We start from the raw sequence: 21314 nt of genomic DNA on the forward strand, positions 1-21314 counted from the left end.
ACCCATAGTGACCCTGTATAGGGTTTCCAAGGAGCAGCTGGTGAGCTTGAACCACTGACCTTGCAGTTCAAATGACTTTGCAGTCTGATGCATTAGCCTACAGTGCCACACCAGTAATGCTGTAGGATAAGTTAATCAAAAGCTTGGTGGCTCAAACCCACCAGCGGCTACTTGGGAGAGAGATGAGGCTGTCTGCTCCCATAAAAACTTACTGTCTCTGAAATCATCCATACAGTTTTCATCATGTGTTGAAATAAATTTTATGGCAGTTGGTATGGTTTGGGGTTTAATTGTGATGCAAGGTACAATTATGCTTTGATGAGACAAGTAATGTTTAGGTTGAGTAACTTTCCCAAGGTCCTTCAATGAGCAAAGTATGGTGTCAGGTTTCAAGCCAAACTTCTTCAATTCCATGTTCTCTCCTCTGCCATACCTTACTTGAAATGTGATGGGTAGCCATATTTGACTGATTAGTGTTGACTCCCCAACACATATAACCGTTTCTGGTGCCTAGTCCACCGCACCATCTTTGTAAAATGAATAATTGCCCTCACAGTTTCTACAATCTGGTAAGGGAGACAGACGCCTAAGCGACATACTTCAAAATTCTGTACTGAATTTTGTAATATATCTACATGTACATGTAAAGGGTGAGGAAGGAATTAATACGTTTATTGGGGAGCAATGATATGGCTTCTGTAATTATTCTGCTCATACTTCAATTACAACAGCACATATAGATCATACAACACATAGCAATTAGCTAACAGCTGGTTGGGAGAGGGTGTGGGTGAGAGCCAAATACATATCTCCAAGTTCAATGTCAGATGTTTGCTTTTCCAGCATCATGACTTTATTTTCTCTATGTTTAAGAAATTTTAGCTCCTGGTCTTAAGAAATCTGTAAGCATGCATGTAACCCACAGCTCTTTAGCACTAACTTCATCAGCTCCTCTCAGGTAGCCCAGCAGAAGATAAGATATAAATTTCTTATCAAGTAGTTTCTTCCTGGCATATAAAGCTGTGGAACTAGGATCTAGTTGCTAGCCAACTGTCCATAAAAATGAGTGACATCAACTGAATCTAATCCAGGACCACCCGAAATTATGGGCAATGACCAAAACATCAGTATAGTTATGTATAATGGGAGAAAGAGGACCTGAGAAAGTTACACAAGCTTGCACATGGACTAACCTTTTCCTAATGACTAAGTTCACTTAGAACAAAACAAGAAAGAAAGAAACACATTAAAGAGCAGGAGTTTGTTTGGCAGCACAGAATCAAAGAAAGGCAAGCAGATAGTTATAAAGAACATTTATCCGAGCTATGCTAGAATGAAAGGAATGGAATTCATTTAGTACAAGAATTGTTGTCTAGAATGAAAGAATCCATTTACGCATCTGCACTACCAAAGTTCTTCATACAAGTAGTCCTGGGATTATGAATGAGATCCTTTCCTAAGTGTATTGGATAAGTATTGGACTAGTTACCACAGGTAGGCAATTCAAACCCACCAGGGCTCTATAGGAGACAGATGAGACTTTCTGTTCCTCTAAAGATTTACAGCTTTAGAATCACTATGTAGGGTTGTTAGGAATCAGAATCGACTCAAAAGCAGAGGAGTACTGGGATACCTCTTGTCCGATTACTGTATTTTTGGAAGCCTTGGTGGCACAGTGGTTATGCCCTTAGCAGCTAAACCCCAAAAGTTGGTGATGTGACTCCACCAGCAACTCAGCTAGAGAAAAGCACTTGTGATTTGCTTCATTGAGGTTATAACCTTGTGAACTCTATGAGGCATTCGAGTCTGTCCACTACAGATGCTATGAGTCAGAATCAACATCGTGGGCACACACAAATAACGACATATTTCCCTTATTTCTGAATTTCCCCATGATAGAAATGGAGGCAGGTAGACATCTATGTTAATAACTTTGATGTTTGTTATTTGCTTGCTGTTGTTGTTAAGTGCTGTCTAGTTGGTTCTGACTCATAGAGATCCAGTGTAGGGTTTCTGAGGAGCAATTGATGAGTTTAAACTGCTGTCCTTGTGGTTCAAACTGAACTTGTAGTCCAGTGTTTGCCTCTCGTGCCACACCAGGACTCATGATTTGCCTTTGATTGTGTTTTATAAAGTTTGACCTTTACCTAAGCAAGTTGGTTGTGGTGGTAGTGATTATGTATCATGGAGTCACAACCGACTCATAGCGACCCTGTATAGGGTTTCCAAGGCTATTACTCTTAATGGGAGCAGAAAGCCTCATCTTTCTCCCGAGGAAGAGCTGGTAGTTTCGAACTGCGAACCTTAAGGTTTGCAGCCTGATTCGTAACTACAATGCTACCAGAGCTACTTTTTAAAATTATTTTTTAATTGATTCATTCAATAAATGTTCTCTGAGAACTTTGTATGTGATGTTGTTGTTGATAAGTGTTGTCGAGTCAGTTTTAACTCTATAACAATCCTGTATAGGGTTTCTGAGGAGCAACTGGTGGGTTTGAACTGCCGACCTTGTAGTTAGTAGCCCAGCACTAATCCTACAGTTAAATCTGACAACATGAACTAATTATAAAAATCTGTAGGTTGGTATACTGGAAGGTTCGAGAAGAAGGAAGTGGGATGTTAAAAGTGGAAGGAAAACTTGTGAAACTGGTAACGTTCTCCTTTATGACATTCCCACCAGCTTAATCTTGGTCACATGACTTGTGATTGTTGAACTTTAGGTTTCTCTTCTGAAACAAGATAGGATTTTGAAGAAAAATAAGGCAATGTCAGGCACCCAGTGTATTTAAAAAATGAGCATTCATTATTACCATTATAATAATATTTGAATGGTTTATACTTTTTATATTTTTGACAAGGCTTAATTACTAATATTAACTTTGAAAGCAGGTTGGATTTCTGAAAGAAAAATGAATTTGTGAATACGGAGAAAAGAAAATATTTTTTTATCCTCCTGATATTGTAACATTGTAGCACTGCACAATAAGGAAATTAGTATGCACAGTTAATACCATCACTTGCTTATAATGCAACATTGTGGTCTTATTAATAAGATCCTTCCACAGACACTTTCTTAGTGTTCGATAATTTTTAGGTTCCTGGTTTTCTTCAGCTCATTTTAAAGCAGTTGTCAGTAGTTTCCTTGTTGCCAAACCAGGCTACCATTTATTATTAATATTATTATTCAGTCCTAATTCTACTTGAATATTCGGTATCATTCTGAGCATACTGTTCCTGACACCACATACTCCTCCTTGTCTTGGTATGATGTTAGTCTTGGAAATGCCTTCCTTTATTCCATTTGCTGGATTCCCTTCCTTTGGATATTCTTCAAATGTTGATGTTCCTCAGGGTTTAGTTCAAGCCTGAAATCCTCTTTCTTTCAGACTTGTGTATTCAGCTGCTCCCTTGAATACTCTTCAACAAAACAAACAAACAAACATCCACTACTGCTAACTCTATTCTAGCTCATAGCAACAAGCCCTTCAAACCCGACCTGTTCAAAACCTGATCTCATAAATGCTCCTATTCAAGCATGATTCTCCTTTTGTTTTGTTACTTCAGAGAATGGCACCACCATCCAGTGTAGGGATATTTATTCATTAGGTCCTACTAGATCTATAATCCTAATATATGTTGAATTCATTCTCTTCTTTTCACTTGCAAAATCACTCCTTTATCTGCTTAGACAGCCCCTTCTCCTGGCACAGGTGCAACAGCCCTCATTCTTGCCCTTACAGTCTATTAGGCACTTTCTCAAGTCATTTTTGTGGATGCAAATATGCCCTTGATACTTCCCCCTGCTCCTTGCTTAAAGACTCATGTTTATCTTTGTATCCAGGCTTACCACCCTATCTCTAGCACATAATAGGGGCTCAGTAACTCTATGTTAAATGAATGACTGAGTTGTATAAATATTGGATGGCCTGCCATGCACCTTCCTTCTTGAGGCAAGTTGGGTAAAGATACACTTGACCTTTGTTGTTATCAAGCACTGTCGATCCAGTTAAAACTCAGTTAGCTGTCCAGTGCTTATCCTACAGGGTCACACTTTGGTACACATTTAGTAACTACTGTAGTTCCCTCAAGAGGTGGTCAATATGTGCCTCCTCTACTTTAAACCACTAAGTTGTTGTGAAATAAAGGCCTCCTGGAGTCCTGGTGTGGCACTAAGAGGATACGCACTGGACTGCTAACCACAAGTTTTGTGATTAAAGCCCACCAGTTCCTCCTCAGAAACCCTTATAGGGTGGCTATGGTTCGGAATCGACTCAACAGTTAAGAACAATAACAAAAGGACTCCTGGTGTGATGCTCAAGGATAAGCACCAGACTTCTAACCGTAAGGTTGGCGGTTCAAATCCACCTCTTTGCAAACCCTGTATAGGGTCACAATGAGCAGGGACTGACTTGATGACACTTAACAACAGCAGCAACAACATAGGAACCCTGGTGGCCCAATGGTTAAGCACTCAAAAGCCAACCTGAAAGGTGGGTCGTTCGAATCCACCAGCCTTTCTACAAGAGAAGCATGACCGTCTGCGTTCATAAAGATTAAGAACTTTGGAAAACCCTATGGTCAGTTCTACTCTGTCCTATAATGTCACTATGAATTGGAATTGACTTGAGGCAGTGGGTAGCATCATCTAGAGACCCCAATGGACTCTAGAGTGTTTTGTCTAAGGTAACCAACTAAATAGTTCAGTCTAGAGGTTTATCATCTCTGATTGTAGTTCAAAGTGCCTATGGTGGAAACATAATCCTGAGTGGCATTTTCCTTCACGTCATGCTGAGTGTAACACTATATGCCAAGTATGTTGACAAAGAATCCAGGATTGACATAAAGAGAAATTAGAAGAGATGATAAAGATTTCCAATTTCCTCAACGTAAGGTCTTTCTTTTTTCTTTAAAGCAAGTCTGCTTTCTCTGCCAGGATTTAGTCTATCATCTCTGACTTGTTTAAGGAAGGAGACGGGATTAAGTGGAGCACAGGCGCAGCATTTTTATTTTCACTTTGATGCCAAAGACCAAGACCAAATTAATGAAAAACATAAAACTCTCTTCTCTTTCCTTTTTGACACAATACTCTGCTCTTGGCCTCTCTTTTCTCTCATTCCTATATATGGCAGACAACGACATGACCATAACAATTTGTATATTCCCTTCCAGAGTTTAGAGTTGTTGCTGGGAAGCAGCTGACTAGAGAGTAAATACATTTCTTTTCTTATTTGCATATACTTAGAATCATACAACTAAAATCCTGTCAATGGAATATGAGTGTGAGTTAAATTGCTAGCATGCCCTTTCAACTGTCTATTACCCCATCTGGGTACTGCAAACTGTTAACAACTTTGGCTACAGACCAAAAGATTGAAGGTTCAAGTCTACCCAGAGACACTCAGAAGGAAGGTATGGTGGCACATTTCCAAAAAATCCACCACTGAAAACACTATGGAGCACAGTTTTATTCTGACACACATGAGGTTACCATGAGCTGGAATCTATCAGAAGACAGTTGCCCCTCCCCCCACATCTACTGATCTATATTAAGGTTCTCAAAACTCTTAGAGATGAAGGAGCCTTAAGATGAAAAAAGCCTGAGAATCCCACTTTAGCCACTGTAGGGAAGGAAAGTTGCATGAAGGTAAGAATACCCACTTTGGAGTATGCTTCTTCCTCTTCTTAAGTCAGTAAGATCAAGAGGCCTGTTTTCTATAGCAACCAACATTTCACGGATTCACACATACTAATAGGAGTCCTGGTGTGGCGCTATGGGTTAATACACTGGACTGCAAGGTTGATTTCAACTGCAAGGTCAGTGGTTGAAGCTCACCAGTTCCTCCTCGGAAACTCTACACAGTGTTGTTATGGGTCAGAACCGACTTATCAGCACTTAACAACAAGAGTACACCTACAAAAACTTCAGGTATCATCACATCAGTAGAATATTTAGCCAAAGCAAGACATAACTGACTTCCCAGAAATCTCCACAATTGTTGTTGTTGTTGTGTTCTACAGAGTTGGTTCCGACTCATAGTGAACCTGTATAGGATTTCTGAGAGTGGCTGGTGGGTTTGAACTGTCAACCTTGCGGTTACGAGTTCAGTGCCTATCCTACAGTTCTACTTTCGTTAAATCTCACAGGCCGCAAATTGGTCACCCACTTATCTGCTAAACTATCACTGTGCTTTACATTGGCTCATGCAGGTCTGAGCTCTGCACATCATTTTTAGAGCAATACACTGTGAACTCCATAGGAGTTTACTTGTCCCAGCACAAAAATTAACATTATTTTCCAAAACAATGTCTCTTTCAAGATCCATGTATTTTTGTCTAATGCATGGATGATTTAGTAATTCAAAATCAAATTAAGCTCTTGTCACATGTTTTGGCTATTATTTTCTGACTCCAAGTGAAATAACAAACTAACAAAAGCCAGTTTATAAAAAAGTGACTTTTAGCTAAACATCCGATTGGTAAACAATATTAAGAATATTACCTGTGGGCACTGTGAGCTTTTAAAACAAACAAACAAAGAAACAAAACATGTATATGAGGCAAAGTGGTCAACAAAAACTTTAAACCAAAAATAAAAAGTAAGGGGGTAGGGAAAGGATACAGCCATTACTGGAAATGTTAACAAGGAAAACTAAGAATGGAAATAGTGAGAATTTTCATGCATTGTGAAGAATATAACCACTGTCACAGAAAAAATTGATTAGAAATTGTTGAGTCGTAACCTAAACTTCTGTGTAAACTGAAAACACAATAATATATATATATATATATATATATATGTATATATTTTAAAGAAGCCCTTTTTGAGTGGGATAGAAAGGATTGTTGGGAAACATGATTACAGAAAACTTGTAAGCCCGTCTTCAGCCTATAACTGATTGGAATATCTAAAAGGAATTCTAGAACTTGCCCAGTGAGTTAGGCATCTTGCAAAGCCTTTGCAGAGTATAGGACCTGAGCCCCATCTAGAACCTTTTGAGGTAGGACATTCCCACTAGCAAGGACAAGCAGACCAGCCTGGAACAGCTAGAGCAACAGAAGATACATCTTCAAAGAAAGATCATCAGGAAAACCCCCAAACAAAAAAATGGCAGTATGATTGGCTACAATGATACAAGAACAAGCAAGTTATTCACCGGGAAGCCATCAAGGCAAGCAATCAAGTCCCATCAGGACAAAACCTTCTCCAAGACTGAAACTCAAAAGGGAATACATGAACAGGCATGTCAGCTTGCTGGTGACCATGTTGGTCTACTGGTGAGTGGAAGAGAGGAAAAGGCAGCAATGAAGAAATGGGCTGAGTTCAATCATGTTATATAGACTCACCGTTGACCTGGAGCTAAAAGAGAGAAAAGGAAGGGCTGGTTGGTCTGAAATGTGGTGAAACCTGGAGACTCCTGAGCCCATGGACAAGGACATAGCCACTGAGGGCTAGAGCTGGAAGTGAAGCATCCAGCTGATATGAAGCGAGGGCAAATGCACAAGAATGCCCAAACTTGCAGATAATACCCATTTTACCTAGCCTCGGTGGCTTGATAATCAGAACTCGACTAGAGAAAGATAAAAAAGAAAAAAAAAAATTATAAAGTAAATGAGAGTCAATTGCTACAATTTGATTAAATTGACCTTTACTCATGGATGTAGTAGCTCAAAATATCAACTGAGAGGGGGAAGGAGTCTTCACATCAAGTATTAATCCTACCCCATCTGTATAGATAGGGACAGGCAACTTAGACATTGGCTACCTAAAATGAAGGGGCGATAAAGGCACGAAATGACTGGCTTACAAACCAAAAAAAAAAAAGTGCTTTTTAAAACTACTCTAAGCAGTAATGCTCACTCATGTAATTGTCCCTGGAATATTTCTCTTTGAAATTCAGTGATCTACACAGAAACAGCAGAAGGGGAGCTCAGGGCAATATGCTATTAATCATTCATATGCAATCTGTTTTTGACACTATATAATTCATTTTTATAAGAATATTACTCATCTCCCCCAAAATAATATATTATTTCTGATTTGCTGGATTTCAGGAATTTAAAATTTATTTTTCACTTAGCATTTTAAAAGTCTTTACACACCTAATACTTCGAATTCATCCATAATGATTTTATTATTTTCTATTATAGTAGGAAGTAGTATTATATATAGTAGGAAGAACTGATGTATTTGTACATTTTGTAGACAGTGTGGCAGGATTCTCATTTCAACTTCAATATTATCTGAGTTCCATTTGTTATCTTTTATGGGTGGCATCCCCATTTTGAGGATTGTAATTTTTATGTATACCTATTGTTCCTGATGTGGCACTGTGGGGTTAATGCGCTGGACTGCAAAGTCACTTTGAACTTCAAGGTCATGGTTCAAGCTCATCATCTGCTCCTCGAAATTTTATACAGGTTCGCTATGGGTTGGAACCAACTCGACGGCACTTAACAAAACCAACAAGAACATCATTGTTCCTGGTGTGGTGCTGTAGGATAAGCATTAGAATGCTAACCAAAAGGTCGTCGGTTCAAACCCAGCAGCAGATCCTTGGAAATTGACTCTACAGCATTTAACAACAACATCTATAATTCCTATAAATCTAAAGTGGACTGAGAGATTGTGTACAACTACAATGAAAATAAATTAATTTAGGATACATTTTATTCTTTATTTTAGACAAGAAGAGTCCTGGGATGGTGCTATCAGATACACTCAAGATTGTTAACCACCAAGACTGGCAGATCAAACACACCAGCCACTCCTTAGAAACCCTATACAGGGTTGCTATGAGTTTTACCCAACTTGATAGCATTTAACAATAACAACAATGACAATAGGGTTACAAATCTATATGACTCCATTTCACACACATTGACTTGGGACTGACACTAAGTTTTAGACTATTTTATTGCTATTTGGTTACTGAATATTTTCAATGTCCCTAGTAGGTTTAATCTAGAGTTAATACTATTTATCAAGCATGTAAAATTAAAACACTAATTGATAGACTGCTGTTGTTTTGTCGGAAAGAACAATGGACATGGGAAAAGAAACATGATGGAAATGTTAATAGACAAACAAGTGCCACCAGCTCTGCTTTAGCCCATTGTCGACCATCAACATAAACATAGCTTAATGCTATCATTCTGGGAAAACTTTCAGAAGGTTCCTTAGGGAAAATGATGATCACCACTTCACACAGCATTATATTTAACCCCTGACGAGAGAGACTTCTGTCCTGAGGTCCCATATTTTAGAGGGTCCAGCTGTGAATCTTCACTAGCTGAAAATGGTTTGCAGTGTCAAGCCAACATGCCCACCAGAAGCTCATACCTCAATGTTCTAGGCATCAAGGATCACCGGATTTTCAGATCATATGGCCCCAAGTCGCGTTTCAGGTATGGCTATGTGGCAAGTATTTTGCTGTGGTGAGGAGGCAGAATTCAACATGTGGATCTGGAGTGAGATCACCACATCTGTCTACATAAGGTTCCTTACAGTGCAGGATTGAGTAAATGGGTCAACGTTTCCCAAAGTGCCATATTCCAGTGGAGAACTTCAAGGAGTCAGAGAATTCAAAATTGAATCTTGAATTCCACGTCATTTAAATGGTGTGTTTGTCAAGGAAGGCAGATAGGATATATTTTATTTAACAGTCTACTCTCTTGATGTATACCTTATACATACTGAACAGGGTATGCAGGCCTCCATTTGTACTCTTACTCTGAGCTCCACACCTTTTATGGGCTGTGTCCAGCCTCATATGACTATTATGAGAATGAAGTGACACAGAATGTCAAAAGATGTCAGTTCTTCTGCTTCCTTTACCAAAGAGGTGTAGGAGATGGGGAGTACAGAATAGAGAGTTCATTTACATAACATGGTATATGTTTTGCATGTGTGACTTTCTCAGAGGCTCTAATAATGATTTTATTGTTGTTAGATGTCCTTGAGTTGGTTGCCAATGAACAACAGAATGAAGCTCCGCTCTGTCCTGTTCCAGCTTCACAATTGGTGCAATGTTTGAGAATATAGTTGCTACCACTGTGTCAGTCTATATTGTTGGGGTCCTCTTCTTTATGCTTGACCCTCCTCTTTTCTAAGCATAATGTTGTGGTTGTTTTTCCAGAGGATTAGTCCCTCCTGATGACATCTCAAAGTAACAGAGATGAAGTCTTGTCATCCTGATTTCTAAGGAGTATTCTAGCTGTACTTCCTAGATTTATTTGTTTATTTTTCTGGCATTCTATGGTACTTTCAATATTCTTTGTCTACATCATGATTCTAATGCATCAGTTCTTCTACAGTCTTCCTACTCATTGTTCAGTTTTCATATGCATATGAGGTGATTGGAAATACCAAGGTTTGCATCCCATGAACCCTAGTTCTCAAAGTGACACCTTTGCTCTTTAACACTTTAAAGATGTCATATAAGCAGCAGCTTGGCCTAACGCAAGGTTCCCTTTAATTTCTTGACTGCTATTTTCATGAGTGTTGATTGTGAATCCAAGCAAAGTGAAGTCTTTGACAATTTCAATCTTTTCTCTGTTTATCATGATACTATGTATTGGGCCAGTTGTGAGGATTTTCGTTTCAGTTGCATAAAATATCTCCATATACTTTAACCGTATTAGAACAGTAGATAGATAAAGTTAAAATCTACTGTCCTCAACAATTATTATAGGGGATCCTGGTGTGGCGCTGTAGGGTAAGCACTGAACGGCTATCATAAATTTGTTGGTTCAAACCCACCAGACACTCCTGAGAAATCCTGTATAGGGCTGTTGTGAGTAGGATCCGACTCAATGACACTTAGCAATAATTATTATTATATAAGGAAGGAAGCTAGACACAAGTCAAAAGCAAGACTCTGAACATGTTCAAGGGCATTTCCTTGCCATATATTCCATTAAAAAATTTAGTAATTTTCTTGGGGAAAAAAGTTGTGTTAGGCCTTAATTAGGGGGCTTTGAAAAGTGGAAAAATGGAATTAAAATGTAGCACCCTTTTTTTCACTAACATTTGAAATCATCACATACATGTGGTAAAGATAATTAAAAAACTGCTACAACAGTCCATTGACAGGGATAGGTTCAAACTGCATTCAGAGAAGGATGAGGAACAGGGATACTATTGCTGACCTCAGATGGATCTTGACTGAAAGCAGAGAATGCCAGAAAGCTATTTACCTGTGCTTTATTGACTACACAAAGATGTTAACTGGTGCTTTGTTGACTATGCAAAAGCTTTAGACTGTGTGGATCATGACAAGCAATTGATACCATTGCAAAAATGGGTATTCCAGAACACTTTTTGTGCTCATGAGAAACATGTACCAAAAGGGAACACTAAAATGGGATACTGAATGGTTTAAAATCAGGAAAGGTGTGCACCAGGGTTACATTCTTTCACCATTCTTAATCAATCTTTATGCTGAGCAAATAATCCAAGAAGCTGGACTATATGAATAAGAACATGGCATCAAAATTAGAGGAAGACTCATTAACAACCTGTGATATGCAGATGATACAATCTTGTTTTTCAGAAGCAAAGAAGACTTATAATAGTTAATTATCAATATCAAAGACTGCAACCTTCAGTATGCATTGCACCTCAATGTAAAGAAAACAAAAATTCTCAACGGAATGAATAAATAACACATTAAAGAAAAAAGGGTTGAAAGTTTCAAAAACTTCATTTTGCTTTGATCTACAATCTGCATTCACGGAAAGAGCATTCAAGAAATCGAACCACATATTCCATTAGGCGAATCTGCTTCACAGGATCTCTTTAAAGTGTGGAAGAGCAAATACATCAATTTGAGGACTAAGATGCTCCTGACCCAAGCCATGGTATTTTCAATAGCTTCATATTCATGTGAAACTTGGACAATGAAAAAGGAAGACCAAACCAGAACTGATGCATTCAAGTTATGAAGAATAATATTGAAAGTATCATGGACTGCCAGAAGAACAAACAAATCTTTGTAGGAATAAGTACAGCCAGAATACTCTTTAGAAGCAAGGATGGTGAGACTTGGTCTCTCATATTTTGGACATGTTATCAAGAGGGACCAGCCCATGAAGCAGTACATCATGCTTGGTAAAGTAGAGGGTCAGCAACAAAAAAGAGGAAAACCCCCAATGAGATTGATTTACACAGTGGCGGCCACTGTGGCCTCTGGAGTAACAATTGTGATGATGGCGCAGGACCAGGCAGTGTTCCTTCTGTTGAGTCAGAGCCAACTCAAAGGCACCTAACAAAACAAGAGAACAAAACTCGAAGGAACATCTATACTTAAAGGAAAAGAAGATGAGTGATTCACAAAAGAGATGAGAGTGTGATATAATGCAAGTTAGGAATAGGATTTTAAGTAGGGTGAAAAAGACATTGTTTTTTAAATCAAGAATGATGAAAACTATCGAGGATCCACCAAACTTAGCAAAGACACAGAAAAATAAAAGGGGGGGTGTTATCATTGTCCTGATTGAAAGCACTTCTTCACATAAAGCTTTGCTGATAGAAGAAAACGTAGCACAATGTATTAAAACATGAATAGGGACATGAAGAGGAGATAGAAAATATTGATAGTTTTCTCTGTAAAGGAGGGTCTCAACAGGAAAACAACTGGTGGAGGACACAGACATGAATTTTTTGTTTTCACAATGGAAAAGAGTAGAGAATGCTTAACCCCTTGTAGAATATGGGATTTCTTTTAAAAATACTGATAACATACCATTACTTGGAGGAAATCAAAACAGTACATATATTCTTGAGCCAGCAATGTGGTGACAATACATCCCCACAGAACACTGCCACTGAATTGTTAATATGAAATATTTTGCAAATTAATTACAATCTTTAATATTACATTTGTAAAAACGGTGAGTTTTACTAAATCACCACAGGGAAGATAGATTAATGGAGACAGAGCATTTATTCGTACAAATTTTGAATGTCATGAATTGCAGAATCATTTCATTTAATGATAAGTCTTGAAGCTATTATTAAAGATATAATGCATTAAAAAGAATAATTCTCTGAGTCTCCTTCCATTGATTCAAACAATGTTATAGAAAGTGTTGTTGTGGTTGGTGTGCCATGGAGTCCGTTCTGACTCATAGTGACCCTGTATAGGATTTCCTAGACTTTAGATCTTTGCTGTTTGTTGTTGTTTGTAAGCATCATCGATTTGGTTCAGATCCATAGCAACCCTGTATAGGTTTCAAAGGAGCAGCTGGTGAGCTTGAACCACTGACTTAGTGGTTCAAACTGACTTTGCAGTCTAGCACATTAACCTAGGGGAGCACAGAAAGCCTCATCTTTTTCCCTCAGAGCAGCTGGTAGATTTGAATAGCTGACCTTGCTATTTGTAGACCAATTTGTAACCCATTACACTATCAGAGCTCATCATCAAAAGTATAAAGGGAATAAATATTGGCAAGCTTTGAGGAACAGTGATCCCTGGAAATGCTATTTTAATGGTACTTTTAGAATTCCACAGAAAATCTCACTAAACATCTCTTTTTGTAACTATCCACAATAGCTATAATGGTACTATGCACACAGTCAATAATAGCTAGTAAATTCTATTATTTATTAATTTTGTTTCAATGATGTTATCTTTGAATGCTCCGATTTCCAGAAGCTCTTTGTTTCTTGCTTACATTCATATAGGAACTAAACTACTTAGTATTTATTTTAAACTACAATACTTTCATGAAGAACCTCATAATTCAATTTTCCTTGTTCTGCCAGCATCTCTCAACTGGATATCCTAGGGTACAGTTTTAGCTTGGCAACCATTTCTCTGTACCAAAGTACAATGGAAAGGATTATGTCAAAGCACATGGCTACATGTTCAATCATGTGTTTATTCAGCAAGGATTTACTGAATCAGTTAGAATACATGCTAGGGTCTGGATTGAATATGGGAGGTGTAATGATGAATAAGTAATGAACATTCCTTTATTTTCAGGGGAAATCTAAGGAAAAATTCAATTAGAAAGAAATCCTCATGTAATAACATTCTACAACTTAAACGTCATATAAAGGAGCTTCAAATAGTTTATAGAAAAACTTCATTATCAAATTTATTTCATACTATTAAAATAGAAAAAATTATGTTATTCATTGATCTTATTGATGCCTGCCCCAATTGCATTGGGCAAATCTGCCACAAAAGTCCCTTTTTCAAATGTTATAAGGCAGAGATGTTAGTCATTCTGATGACTAAATTATGCTGACCCCAAGTTATGGTATTTTCAATCACCTCATATATACGTGAAAGGTGGATAACGAAAAAGGAAGCTCAAAGAACGGACACATTTGAATAAAGGCATTGGACTACCAGAAGAATGAACAAATGTCTCTTAGAGGAAGTACTGCCAGAATGCTTCTTAGGAATGAGGATGGTTAAAAGTTCATATGGTTTAATTTAGACATGTTATCAGGAGAGAACAATTTCTGGAAGAAGACATCATGCTTGATAAAGTAGAAGGTATGAGAAAACTAGGAAAATCCTCAATGAAAGGATAGTCATGACATGGAAATGATTGTTAGATCATCACAGGATTGAGCATACATGGGGTTGTCATGAGTCGAAGCAAACTGGATGGCAACTAATAATAAACATTTTAAATGGAGTAGATGTGTATTAAAAACCAAAAACAAACGTAGGCATGTCTTTGGGGATATGAAATGGTATCATGTGCAGAGGACAAAACAAATACTGGCATGGGATGTTGCAGAAATTCCAGCAGTACAGAATATTGGAATGAAAAGTTCTGAGTCTGGTGGTGGTTAGAGACAAAATCAATTAGAACTTCTACTGTTCATGATAAGAATTTTGGAATACTTGGAAACCAAACAGCTTCTCTTGGGCAATTCCTTTATTTCAATTTGAGATTATACATAAAACATTTTCTTCAATTTAGTATGATATATATAACAGAAACACATGCTAACAGAAAACTATATTCTATTTTATCTATCGTTTTGAAGATTTTTCCAAGTTAAAGTAAGGTGTGGCTATTGCACAGTATGAGTAGGATTATAGTCAAATGAATAGCTGCCTATCAGTAGTATCTAATAAAACATAGTTTCTGCCCTCAGAGGCATTAAAATGTCCCTTAAACTGTGCCACTTGAATCAGTTTACAGAGAAGAGCATAATCGGAAGAGGAGAGAGTATAGGGAACTCTGGAAATCCAGGAAACTGGTTAAGAATATTGAACACGGGCATAGGTGTGTGTGCACAATTTTTACAATATAAAAACCAAGGTTCCGATTCTCTCTGAATTTCAGGTTTCTCAACTTAAAATGAGAACCATAAAGTCTTCCTTGGAGGGAGAAACATGGTAATGCATGGGAAAGATGGGAGAAATATCCATTCCAGGCCAAAATGAACAAGGGAAGCAGAAACAGCATATAAAGTGCCTGCAAGAACTTTAAGAACTGAACTTTACATTCTCTCCAAGTGAGAGTTATTATTGTTGCAGTTATTCAATTACTGTTTTCAGTTGTCATTAAGTTGGATCTAATGCATGGAGACCTTATGTACAAGAAAACAAAATGTTGTCAAGACCTAAACTGTCTTCCTGACCATTAGTATGCTTGAGTCCATTGCTGCAATTTTCATGTATTTTTAATCCCTTCCAACCCAGGGGATTCATTTTCTTGCATTATTTTGCATACCATTGTTCTGATTCATAGATTTTCATTAGTTAATTTAAGAAGTAGATCAATAAACATTTTTTTCTTAGTCTGGAATCTCTGCTGAAACCTGTGCACCATGGGTGGGTGACCCTACTGGTATCGGCCACACTGGTGGCATAGCTTCCAGCATCACAGAAAAGTTCAACCAACTGAAAGATGGCTGGTATGCTTTTGGATTATGCTCCAGAACATAACCATATATGCCACAGAGGAGTTAATGTAAAGGGAATGTATATGCATTATATTTTATTCTACGCTACCTACACTCTTCTGTTGAATTTGGGAACAAGATTCCCTTTACTTTTCTAGATTTTGAATTAGAAAACCAGAGAAAAGTGTCATGTACAAATTTGGTATGTGCAAAACTATATCCAAATCTATATCAACAGTTTTCAAACCCCTGCTACAGTTTTATTGTGTTACACCCTTACAATCACCTTAAGAGAAGGATAGAAACAGATACACTACCCCATTTTATTAGAGGGAGGGCACAGCAAAGTCAATTACTTGCTTAAAATCATATGTTGTTGTTGTTGTTAAGTGCCGTTGAGTCGGTTCCGACCCATAGCAAACCTGTACAGGATTTCTGAGGCTGTAAATCTTTATGGGAGCAGAATCATATAGGTAGCTAGTAATGGCAAAGCATGGTCTCCAAAGTATCTCCTGATTCCAGTGCTTTGCATTTCTAAAATGCATATTGTGTCCATGATATATGCCACATGCATTTGATTATCATTAGAATAATCTCACTCATAAATGTCTTTCTCCCAAGATTGCACCCTCGCAATTATTTGGTGTTCCAAGTCCAAGATCCCCAGGAATCCGTTTATTAACAGGATATTTAAAGTAAGAGAAAAAGTAATATTAGAAGTTTAAATGTGGGTTGTTATACATGTATAGGCTTTCCAAGGATGTAAACCTTTGTGGGAGCAGAAGGCCTCATCTTTCTCCCATGGAGCGGTTGGTGGGCTCAAACCTCCAACCTCATGGTTCACAATCCAGTGCTTATCTACAGGGCCACCACATTCCCACATGTGGGTTGCCAGGATCCAAATAAAATATTTAGCACATTTCAGCTCAAATTCAAATATATGGGAGAATATATGTAAGCTAGATCAAGGTTTTAAAGACATTCATGTACACCATCAGTACAAAGATTTAAAGCATTTACTTTACGAGTAGTTGTTACAAGTCGGGCTGCTAACCTCAAGATCAGAAGTTCTAGACTTCCATCAGTTTCACGTGAGAAAGATGAGGCTTTCTGCTCCCATAAAGATCTGCAGCCTTGGAAACCCTATACAGGGTCACTGTAAGTTGGAACCAACTCCATGGCTATCACCATCCCCACCAAATCATCACTCCAACATACATATACACAAACATATACAATTTCAGGTTACATTAATACATAGATATAACTAACACTGTGCAGTCCTGGTGCGGAGCTGTGTGATAAAGCACAGGACCACAAGGTTGGTTTGAACCACCAGATTGGCAATTCAAACTCACCAGCCACTCCTTGGAAACTGCACAGGGTTGCTATGAGTCAGAACCAACTTGACAGGACTCAAAACAACAACAACAACAACAACGTATCATTAATGCATTCAAAATGGCAACATTTAAAGGATAAGATTAATACATGCAAATTAAAGGATTATGATTTCGTCTCACACTCCAGTTATTTAGCATGTGTACCAATGGGAAATAAACACCTCATGTTGATGGCTACAGATCTGGAAGTTCAAATCCAAGGACTTAGAGATGACAAAGTTCTTCACAACCTGGCTTGTGTTTGTGTGTCTATGGGTATTGTATGTCCACGTGTGTGTGTGTGTGTGTGTGTGTGTGTGTGTGTGAGGTTGTAAACTTAAAGGGGAACCAATGATGCCTTATTTCTGTTTGCTCGCTCTCTCTCCCCTTGTTCCCTGAAACTTTTCTCCAACAGGTTCACTAGACCTTTTACTCCAAAGAGATTAACTCTGTGGAAGAGGGAACTAATGTAATCATATTTTTTGGCTTTGGTTGTTGTCAAAAAGTCTCAGCTTAGTGCACGCTTCAACAGCACAGATACTAAAATTGGAACGATACAGAGAAGATTAGCATGGCCCCTGCGCAAGGATGACACGCACATTTGTGAAGTGTTCCATATTTTTGATGGAGGCAGAGATGATGACGTGGAGCGATGGAGCAGCTGGGGACTTTAGATCCAGAGAGGGAGAGCGACTGTGTACTGAAGACTCAGGGCGGGGGTGGGGGGTAGTGTAGGGGGCAGGATTGCAGGTTGGTTGGTTGATGATGCATGGAGGGGATTGGAACCATGGCAATGAAACTATATATGATAGAATGAATGTAAAACTAATGTTTTTCCATGTAAACAATCATATAATTCACAATAAAACATTTTTTAAAAAAGTCTCAGCTTAAGTGTAAGTCAGAGAAAAAAAATAGAAAAAACAACAACAACAACAACAATGAGTTTTTCCAATAACAGTAGACATAAAAACTCTGGGCAGAAGGAGAAAAAGGAAAGTTCAAGAAGAAGTAAGAAGGTTAGAGGCCACAGGATTTCTAAAAAGGGGCCCTGATGTAGCAGTATTAGAACAGGAAGGCCAAAGACTACCTCACCAAATTCCTTGAGACCTCAAAATATAGCAATCTGTGGTTAATTTTTTTTTTTTTTTTTCATTTTTGAAATGGATGAGGGAGTTAGCTGAAAAAGATAACAAGTTATGACAAGAGTCTACCTCTGTGAAAAAAGAGCTCAAAGCTTGTGATTTTTACTATGCCCAAGAATAAACATCTGGAGCCCTAAGTTGAAGACAAGGTTGTGCATAGAGCCGAAAACATGCTTCATGAACTCTTGGACACTTGGATGCCTACACTGGAAGAAGAGGGAGAGGAACCATTCTGAACAGAATCTAATAGAGAAGAAGGAAGGAGCAATCCTAAACAGAAACTGATGGCGAAGACCCAGAATCAATAAGGTTAAGTTTTCTATCTTAAAGTGAAAGGGGATGAAGCCTATTTGTTCAAATGAAGAGATTACAGTTTCATTTCCTGGAGCATTTTCACCAAATTGTAGTACAAGCCAGTCCTTTTAAGCTTTAAAACTAGGCATAATCTTCTCTTCCTTGTCGACATATGTTCTATTGAACATCTTTTCTCAAAATAGACTGGTTTCGCCCACATTGAAAATCTGTCCAGCAGGTCTGTCCTCCCTTCCTAGTGATCTCCACAAGTGAGTTGCAAGGGATGTCCTGGTAGTCATGGACCTCTCCAATGTCTGCCAGTTGGTGCTGATTCAAATGAGTCCAGAGTCCATGAGGCATCTGTGGCTTAAGACCTAAATGCTAATCTCCAAACTCCCTGCCTTCTCCTGTGCTAATGTCGGACTAATTGGCAGCTAGCACTGTTGATTTACCTCCTGCTCTATATTAATTTTAAAAATAAATATCTTCCACTTTCCTCCTTTACTGTTCATCTTTGCAAGGGAAGTACATTCTGTATACATTGAAAGATTCGTGCTCTTTCCTTGAGCATTATCCCTACTGTCAAATAATAGACTACAAATGCATTCACTATATTCATCATTGTCCAGCATTTATATGCTTAGTATCTCTACCTACTAACAGTTCCAACACTTGCGCTGCCTTTGCATTAGGCATGATTATGTTAATAATCTTGATAAAACATTTCATAATTAAGAAATAACACATCAATCAATGTAACAATGTAGCACCCAACTGCTAACATCATCTATGGGGAGTGTGGTAGGAAAATGCTAAAGAGTCTTTGATTAGAGCTAAATTTATCTCTATCTAGGAAAAAAAAATTACTAATAGCATGGGTCACCATTTATTGGGTGTTTGCCACTTGTCAGGCAGTGTGCAGGTGCTTAAATGCATATTCTTGATTGATACCTATAATAATTTTGTGACATACATATGTCATTTCCAATTTGCAAATTAGAAAACAGAGCCTTTAAATTGGTGTATGTTTTGCTGTGTATATTCTCAACAGCAAACACAAATTAAATAAATTTTAGAAAAAAAGAAAACAGACTTTTCAAGAACAGTGGTGCAACAATTAAGCATTCGACTGTTAACAGAAAGGTTGGTAGTTCCAACCCACGCAGTAGTTCCACAGGAAAAACACCTGAAGTGCTGTTTTTATAACGACTGTTGTTGTTAACTGGCATCAAGTCAGTTCTGACTCATAGAGACCCTGTACAGAGTTTCCGTGGAGCAGCTGATTCAAACTGACCTTGCAGTCCTTTGCGTTAACCTGCAGCGCCACACCAGGACTCCCCTGCAAGCCCTATAGGACACTTCTAGACTGCCACGTGGGGTCACTATGAATCAAAATGAACTCAGTGGCATGTATAAAACAATTAAAGATTGAATTATATTTATAGATTTAGAAATGTGTCACTATTAACTTATAAAGGAGCTCTGGTAGCGTAGTGGTTACGAATCAGGCTGCAAATCTCAAGGTCAGCAGTTCGAAACTACCAGCTGCTTCGCGGGAGAAAGATGAGGCGTTCTGCTCCTGTAAACATTAACAACCTCGGAAACCCTGTACAGGGTCACTATGAGTTGGAACCGACTCTACGGCACATAACAACAACAACAATTAACTTATAGGATCAAAATGCATTGTTTATTTGTAAGCATTTTGCTACTCCATGATATCTAAAAACCATAATGCTTTTAGATAGAAAGATAGATAGATTGATAGAGATATTTAGGAATATAGACTAATCCTTTGGTGACACAACTGGCTAAGTACTCTATTACTAGCCTAACTGTTGGAGGTCCAAATGTAACTAGAGGGTCCATAGAAAAAAGGCTTAGCAATCTACTTCTAAAAGGTCACAGTCATGGAACACTCTGTGGAGCACACATCCACATGATGCACATGAAGTTGCCATGTGTTGGAATGAACTCAATGGCAAACTAACAAGAACAGCAACAATTAATGTGTATGTTTTATTTCTGGTAGTTTATCATAGTCACCAAAGCAAATTATGCTGTTATTGCTAAATGCCATCTACTCAGTTCCGACTCATATTGACATTGTGTAGGGCTTCTGTGGAGCAGCTGGTGGGTTTGAACTGCTGACCTTGTGGTTTACAGTCCAGTGTTCATCCAATAGCACCACACCAGGAGTTCAACAATAGCATATTAATATTGACCGAAATATATGACTTCTAAGAAGTTAAAATGTTTTAGAGGTTTTCTTTGGCTATACAAGTAAATAAGTTGGTACAACAAAAAGTTTGAAATATAGAATGAAGGAAGTAGTCTCAATTTGGTTATTATATTTCCCATAGATTTATCATGGCACATCATAGATGGAATGACCAAGACTCAATGGGAATACACACTGTGATTGATGACCATGCTCGACACCGATAAGGGGAAGTGAGGGAAAAACAACAATGAAGCGGTGAGCTAAGCCCTACAACGTTCAATAGATTTCTGTGAACCTGGGTGAAGACCTGATTAACCAGCAGTGTGGCAAGACCTGGGGACTCGTGGGCCCAGAGTCAGTGACATAGCCACAGAGGACTAGAGTGGAGAGTGAAG

The 21314-nt window shown here is 38.2% G+C and overlaps 1 protein-coding gene across 2 annotated transcripts in view; it reads right to left on the bottom strand.

Annotated features, from left to right (window-relative positions):
• LOC102838260 (dystrophin-like) overlaps positions 1-21314 on the bottom strand; it is a 3237302-nt gene that overhangs the window by 1355851 nt on the left and 1860137 nt on the right. The window lies entirely within an intron of this gene.

Source organism: Chrysochloris asiatica, unplaced genomic scaffold, assembly GCF_000296735.1.
Source record: "Chrysochloris asiatica unplaced genomic scaffold, ChrAsi1.0 scaffold00139, whole genome shotgun sequence".
NCBI lineage: Eukaryota > Metazoa > Chordata > Mammalia > Afrosoricida > Chrysochloridae > Chrysochloris > Chrysochloris asiatica.